Here is a 7,633-nt window from a genome sequence, read left to right on the forward strand (position 1 = left end):
TTGCTTGATAGATCTTCCTCCATCCCTTTATTTTGAGTCTATGTGTGTCTCTGCACGTGAGATGGGTTTCCTGAATACAGCACACTGATGGGTCCTGACTCCTTATCCAGTTTGCCAGTCTGTGTCTTTTAATTGGAGCATTTAGCCCATTTACATTTAACGTTAATATTGTTATGTGTGAATCTGATCCTGTCATTATGATGTTAGTTGGTTATTTTGCTCGTTAGTTGATGCAGTTTCTTCCTAGCCTCGATGGTCTTTACAATTTGGCATGTTTTTGCAGGGGCTGGTACCAGTTGTTCCTTTCCATGTTTATTGCTTCCTTCAGGAGCTCTTTTAGGGCAGGCCTGGTGATGACAAAATCACTCAGCGTTTGCTTGTCTGTAAAGGATTTTATTTCTCCTTCACTTATGAAGCTTAGTTTGGCTGGATATGAAATTCTGGGTTGAAAATTCTTTTCTTCAAGAATGTTGAATATCGGCCCCCACTCTCTTCTGGCTTGTAGAGTTTCTGCCGAGAGATCAGCTGTTAGTGTGATGGGCTTCCCTTTGTGGGTGACCCGACCTTTCTCTCTGGCTGCGTTTAACATTTTTTCCTTCATTTCAACTTTGGTGAATCTGACAATTATGTGTCTTGGAGTTGCTCTTCTCCAGGAGTATCTTTGTGGTGTTCTCTGTATTTCCTGAATCTGAATGTTGGCCTGCCTTCCTAGATTGGGGAAGTTCTCCTGGATAGTATCTTGCAGAGTGTTTTCCAACTTGGTTCCATTCTCCCCGTCATTTTCAGGTACACCAATCAGATGTAGGTTTGGTCTTTTCACATAGTCCCAAATTTCTTGGAGGCTTTGTTCATTTATTTTTATTCTTTTTTCTCTAAACTTCCCTTCTCGCTTCATTTCATTCATTTCATCTCCCATCAGCGATACCCTTTCTTCCAGTTGATCGCATCTGCTACTGAGGCTTCTGCAATCTTCGCGTAGTTTTCGAAGCTTGGCTTTCAGCTCCATCAGCTCCTTTAAGCCCTTCTCTGCATTGGTTATTCTAGTTATCCATTCTTTTAATTTTTTTCAAAGTTTTTAACTTCTTTGCTATTGTTTTGAATTTCCTCCTGTAGCTCAGAGTAGTTTGATCATCTGAAGCCTTCTTCTCTCAACTCGTCAAAGTCATCCTCCATTCAGCTTTGTTCCGTTGCTGGTGAGGAACTGCATTCCTTTGGAGGAGGAGAGGTGCTCTGCTTTTTAGAGTTTCCAGTTTTTCTGCTCTGTTTTTTCCCCATCTTTGTGGTTTTATCTACTTTTGGTCTTTGATGATGGTGATGTACAGATGGGTTTTTGGTGTGGATGTCCTTTCTGTTTGTTAGTTTTCCTTCTACCAGACAGGACCCTCAGCTGCAGGTCTGTTGGAGTTTACTAGAGGTCCACTCCAGACCCTGTTTGGCTGGGTGTCAGCAGCAGTTGCTGCAGAACAGCAGATTTTCGTGAGACCACAAATTCAGCTGTCTGATAGTTCCTCTGGAAGTTTTGTCTCAGAGGAGTACCCGGCCGAGTGAGGTGTCAGTCTATCCCTACTGGGGGGGTGCCACCCAATTAGGCTGCTCAGGGGTGAGGGACCCACTTTAGGAGGCAGTCTGTCTGTTCTCAGATCTCCAGCTGCGTGCTGGGAGAACCACTACTCTCTTCAAAGCTGTCAGTCAGACAGGGACATTTAAGTCTGTGGAGGTTCCTGCTGAGTTTTTGTTTGTGCCCTGCCCCCAGAGGTGGAGCCTACAGAGGCAGGCAGGCCTCCTTGAGCTGTGGTGGGCTCCACCCTGTTTGAGCTTCCTGGCTGCTTTGTTTACCTAAGCAAGCCTGGACAATGGCGGACGCCCCTCCCCCAGGCTCGCTGCCGCCTTGCAGCTTGATCTCAGACTGCTGTGCTAGCAATCAGGGAGACTCCGTGGGCATAGGACCCTCCGAGCCAGGTGCGGGACACCATCTCCTAGTGTGCCGTTTTCCAGGCCCGTTGGAAAAGCGCAGTATTAGGGTGGGACTGACCTGATATTCCAGGTGCTGTCTGTTACCCCTTTCTTTGACTAGGAAAGGGAACTTCCTGACCCCTTGCGCTTCCCGAGTGAGGCAATGCCTCGCCCTGCTTCAGCTCGCGCACAGTGGGCTTCACCGACTGTCCTGCACCCACTGTTTGGCACTCCCTAGTGAGATGAAACCGGTACCTCAAACAGAAATGCAGAAATCACCCTTCTTCTGTGTCGCTCAGGCTCGGAGCTGTAGACTGGAGCTGTTCCTATTCGGCCATCTTGGCTCCACCCAGTTGTCAGTTCTTGTGATTTCAGATCATCTTGTGGTCTCGTGTGAGCTAAATGATCTCATCTATTTTGTTAAACTCAAAGCTATTTTGTTAATATTTACTTCCCACTTGAGCCAACACTAATGTCCCAAAGTGAGGGAAAGAATTACAGATAATCTAGGTTAAAACATGCTTGGGACTGACTATTCTGAAGGGGACTTGATCATAGGACATAACTGCCCTTATTCTTCTAGCTCATGCAGGCTGAAGCACAGGGCTGTTTGATGAACTCAGGTCCCAAGCACAGATATTGGAGAGACATAAATACTTCTTATAATGAAATATACTCATTAGGAATTACAAATGATTTTTTTCAGTGACAATGTTTATCACATATTGTTTATCATTCCTTTTCCTTCTGCCACTTTTATAAGAAGCTGATCACACTCTGCATGGAGTTACTATGTCTTGTTTATCATGTGTTCCTTACCCCATACTAAATGCCCAATATGTGTTTGTTGACTTGAATGAAACCAACCTAAATTATAAACGAGTTTTAAAAACGTGACCCATGTTGAAAACTTGGCAATATCAATCTAAGTGTGGAAGTGAAACCATTTCATTTTAAATATTGCAATGACTTTTTTCAGTTCTTTCAGGACAGAGGCTATTTCCTCTTCATCTTTGCATTTTCAGTGTCTAAAATATTACTGAGTGCATAGAGGGTACTTACTTAATGCTCACTGAACTGAGTGAAATAGAATTGAATTTTTTTGCTAGTCTATAGCAAATCATTAGTACCTGGGCAGCCTTCTACTTCATGCAAACTATTTGCAAATCTTTACTGTCTATTCTCCTATTTTTAGAAGAAAGCAAACAAATTGACTATGAAGTAATTTCCTCAGCTTTCCCCCATCTAACCTATTAGATAACTTCTAGATGTGCCTCATTCTCAGCATCAGCACAGATCTTATCTTTGTATCATTCTTGGAGTTTGAGTTTTAAATTATTTATTTTAAGGGAGTAAAATATTTACAGTAATAAAATTATTTGTTGGAAATGAAGGAGGCTCTCACTTACAGAACAAGAAGGTAACCCCCCAGACACAAACATAAGAGTCTCACAGGCTGAACTTAGCTGAAAGCCCTGTTGATGAGCTTTAAGGGAATTTGAAACCTGGCATAATAAAATCACACCCCTGAGTTTTGCAGGAATGATTACTGCAGTGTAATATGTATTGTACTTAGATACTTAGATTAAAGATATATTTTTATTTTTATTTTGTCATCAATTATGCATCCAGAAGAGAAATTTTATTACTAATGGAACCATTGAAATAGATACCTAGAGGAGTGGATGGATCACTTTATTTCTTGTCAGGTTCTATATTAGGCTTTCCAAAGCCCATTTAAGTATTTGTCTACTATTGTTATCATTGTGGAGTAGTGTACCTGGGGGAAATCTGTAAAGGGGAATGAATAGGCCTGAATTCTATATCTGATTCTGACTTTCCTTGCTGTATATTTTTAGAAAAGTAAGCTTATACCAGTACCTGGTCCATTCCATGATAGGGGAATACCTCATTTAGATTTTCATACCTAAAACATTACCTTATTTTCAAGTAAACACTATCAGTTTCTTTTAACAGAGGCATAATTTTATCTTCATGTTAGTTACTGGGCTGGACATATAGTTGAGAAAATAGAGGTACATTTTGCTCAAGGCTTAAAAGCTGTGAAATGGTGGAACTGGCATTAATAATTGGCTTTGGAACATTTGTAGTCAAGGTACTTTTCTCTTGCTTTGTAATTGAGCAACTTGAGACTTATGAGTGAATGAAATGCCTAACTTCTGGAAGGACTCAAGATCTTATTTCAAAAGAAGTGATTTCAAAACATTTCAGCTCTTGAAAAAGCAAATGAAGAGTTAGGGTAGTGGTTCTCAAAGTGTGGTCTCCAGACAAACAGCAGCAGCATTACTGACAACTGGTAATTGGTAAGAAATTACCTGACAACTGGTAATTGGTAAGAAATTACCTGACAACTGGTAAGAACTGATGTTCTCTGTTTCCACACAAGACCCACTGCATCAGAAACTCTGGGGGTAAGGTCCAGCAAACTGATTTAACAAGCCTTCCTGTTCTCTAGGTGATTCTGATGCCTGCTCAAATTTCCGAAGCACTGCTAGGCATAGGGAAACACTTTAGACCCTGTAAAAGGGTGAAAGTGCTTTAGAATTCCTTATTTCCAGCCCTGTGATGACCAATGTAGAGGTCAACTATGTGAGAAAGTACCACTTCCAGGCCCAGATCAGGTCAAAAGCAGGATGGGACCTTTAAGGACCAGTAGCCCCTGGGGACTCTAGCACCAGCACAGAGCACCCAGCTTTTCTGAGAAATTTCGGGACATTGGAGCTCTTCAGGTTTTACACTTAGCCTTCGCAATTTGAATGTGGAGGCATTGCTATAATCAGAATCTGGTTTGGGTTGGAAGCTGTTTAGGATTTAATGTTTCTCATCTGAGGCCTAGAAACAGACTTGCTTCACTTGAAGTTCTCATTTAAACAATAACTCACATTGTTCTGGAGTTCTCACATAACAGTAAAGGCATTGAGCTCATTCAAGTTCAAGTGTAACAGAGTCACTTTGGGCAATTATTTTTGCACTTCTTTGAGCTGTGACTTTCTCTAACTGTGAAGTGGGTATATTGATATGTATTTGAAGAAAAGCTTCAAGATTGAAGTTAGAAAATGTTTGTGAACTCACTTCTGAGTTGTAAAGAACTTTAAAAATGTAAGATATCAATGAGTAGAGATGTAGTATGAGTTACTACATCTCAAATAGGATCAGATAGCAACATTTTTGTGGCTTCAAAAGAAGCACCATTTGTTTATTAACATTATTTTGCTTAATAAAGCAGTACTCTTAATTATGGCAAAATTTAGAAATAATTCTATGGGATGTGATGAAGCTATTTTCACTTTGAATTTTAAAAAAATGGGCCCTACACTCTGTCCCTCACTTGCTGCCAATGACCTGTCTCACTGTGCACAAGCTCTGCTGCAGAGCCCTGCAGAAATGCTTCAATTACCCACATTTTTTTTTTTTTTTTTTTTTTTGGCCAAATAAGACTGGTGTCCAGGGTACTGAAGCCTCATCTTCCTCAGGCTGATGCCAAAGATGTAAAATTTGGTGCAGATGCCCAAACCTTAATGCTTCAAGGTGGTGTAGGCCTTTTAGCCAATTCTCTAGCCATTACAATAGGGCCAAAGGGAAGAAAAGTTATCATTGAAGAGAGCTGAGGAAGTTCCAAAGTAAAAAAAGATGGTGTGAATATTGCAAAATCAATTGCCTTAAAGGATAAATATAAAAATATTGGAGCTAAACTTGTTCAAAATGTTGCTAATAACACAAATAAAGAAGCTGGGGATGGTATCACCACTGCTACCGTACTGGCGTCCTCTATTGTAAAGAAGGCCTTGAGAAGGTTAGCAAAGGTGCTAATCCAGTGGAAATCAGAAGTGTGTGAGGTTAGATGTTGATACTGTAATTGCTGAACTTAGGAAGCAGTCTAAACCTGTGACAACCCCTGAAGAAATTGCTCAGGTTGCTACAATTTCTGCAAAAGGAGACAAAAAAAATCAGTAACATCATTTCTGGTGCAATGAGAAAGGTTGGAAGAAAGGTTGTGCTCACAATAAAGACGGAAAAACATTGAATGATGAATTAGAAATTATTGAAGGCATGAAGTTTGATTGAGGCTACGTTTTTCCATGCTTATTAATACATCAAAAGGTCAGAAATGTGAATTCCAGGATGCCTATGTTCTACTGAGTGAAAAGAACATTTCTGGTGTCCAGTCCATTGTACCTGCTCTTGAAATTGCCAGTGCTTACCTTAAGCGTTTGGTCACAATTGCTGAAGATGTTGATGAAGAAACTTTAAGTACGCTCAACTTGAATAGGCTAAAAGTTGGTCTTCAGGTTGTAGCAGCCAAAGTTTCAGGTTTTGGTGACAACAGAACCAGCTTAAAGATACGGCTATTGCTACTGGTAGTACAGTGTTTGGAGAAGAGGGGTTAACCCTAAATCTTGAAGATGCTCAGCCTCATGACCCAGGAAAATTCAGAGAGGTCATTGTGGCCAAAGATGATGCTATGCTATTAAAAGGAAAAGATGACAAGGCTTAAATTGAAAAATATATTCAAGAAATCATTGAGTAGTTAGATATCACAACTAGTGGATACGAAAAGAAAAAACTGAATGAGTGTCTGGCAAAACTTTCAGATGGAGTAGTCGTGTTGGTGGTTTGTGAGACAAGTGATGTTCAGGTGAAAGAAAAGAAAGACAGAGTTACCCATGTCCTTAATGCTACAAGAGCTGCAATTGAAGACGGCATTGTTCTGCTTCAGTGCATTCCAGCCTTGGACTCATTAATTCCAGCTAATGAAGATTTTTTAAATGGTATAGAAATTATTAAAAGAACACTCAAAATTCCTTCAATGACCAATGCTAAGAATGCAAGTGTTGAAGAATATTTGGTAGTTGAAAAAATTATGCAAGATTCCTCTGAAGTTGGTTATGATGCTATGATTGGAGATTCTGTGAATATGGTAGAAAAAGGAATCATTGACCCAACAAACACTGTGAGAACTGCTTTACTGCATGCTGCTGGGGTAGTCTCTCTGTTACCTATCGCAGAAGTTGTAGTCATAGAAATTCCTAAAAAAAGAGAACCCTGGAATGAGTGCAATAGGTGGAATGGGAGATGGTTTGTTCCAATTCCCAGATTAGTGCTTTACCTTTGTTACTGAACTGTGACAGGAAGCTCAAAACAGTGTTCCTCCACAATAACTTTAGAAGTCAGTTGAAGAAAATGACTGAAGAGAAGGCTGGCTGAAATTTAAGAAAATCACCATAACCATCAGTTATTGGTTTCAGTTGACAATATATAATAATTTACTGCTGTCATTGCCCATGCCTACAGATAATTTATTTTGTATTTTTGAATGAAAAAACATTTGTACATTCTTGATATTGGGTGCAAGAGCCATGAACCAATATAGTGTTTTCAACCTAAATCACTGAGATGTTTTTACTGCCATTCTATTAAAATCAGGATTTTAGTGCTTGCTATCACCAGATGAGAAGTTAAGAAGCAGCCTTTCTGTGGAGAGTAAGAGTAATTGTGTACAAAGTAGATAAATATCCAATTTTGTGACAGCCTTTGTGTAATAAAAATTTGTTTAAAATTTTAAATAATGCAGCCTGAAGATATTTTTAAATTCCCCAAATTGGCTCTCATGCAAAAAGGCTTATTCAGTACTTTTAAGGACCATTTGAATTGTGGGTAG

The 7,633-nt window shown here is 39.9% G+C and overlaps 1 pseudogene; it reads left to right on the forward strand.

The window, feature by feature from the left end:
- The window catches only part of LOC116467498 (60 kDa heat shock protein, mitochondrial-like), a 52,406-nt pseudogene extending 45,333 nt beyond the window's left edge, over positions 1–7,073 (forward strand).
- Positions 7,074–7,633: the final 560 nt, after the last annotated feature.

This window comes from Hylobates moloch, unplaced genomic scaffold (assembly GCF_009828535.3).
Source record: "Hylobates moloch isolate HMO894 unplaced genomic scaffold, HMol_V3 SCAFFOLD_4, whole genome shotgun sequence".
Taxonomy (NCBI): domain Eukaryota; kingdom Metazoa; phylum Chordata; class Mammalia; order Primates; family Hylobatidae; genus Hylobates; species Hylobates moloch.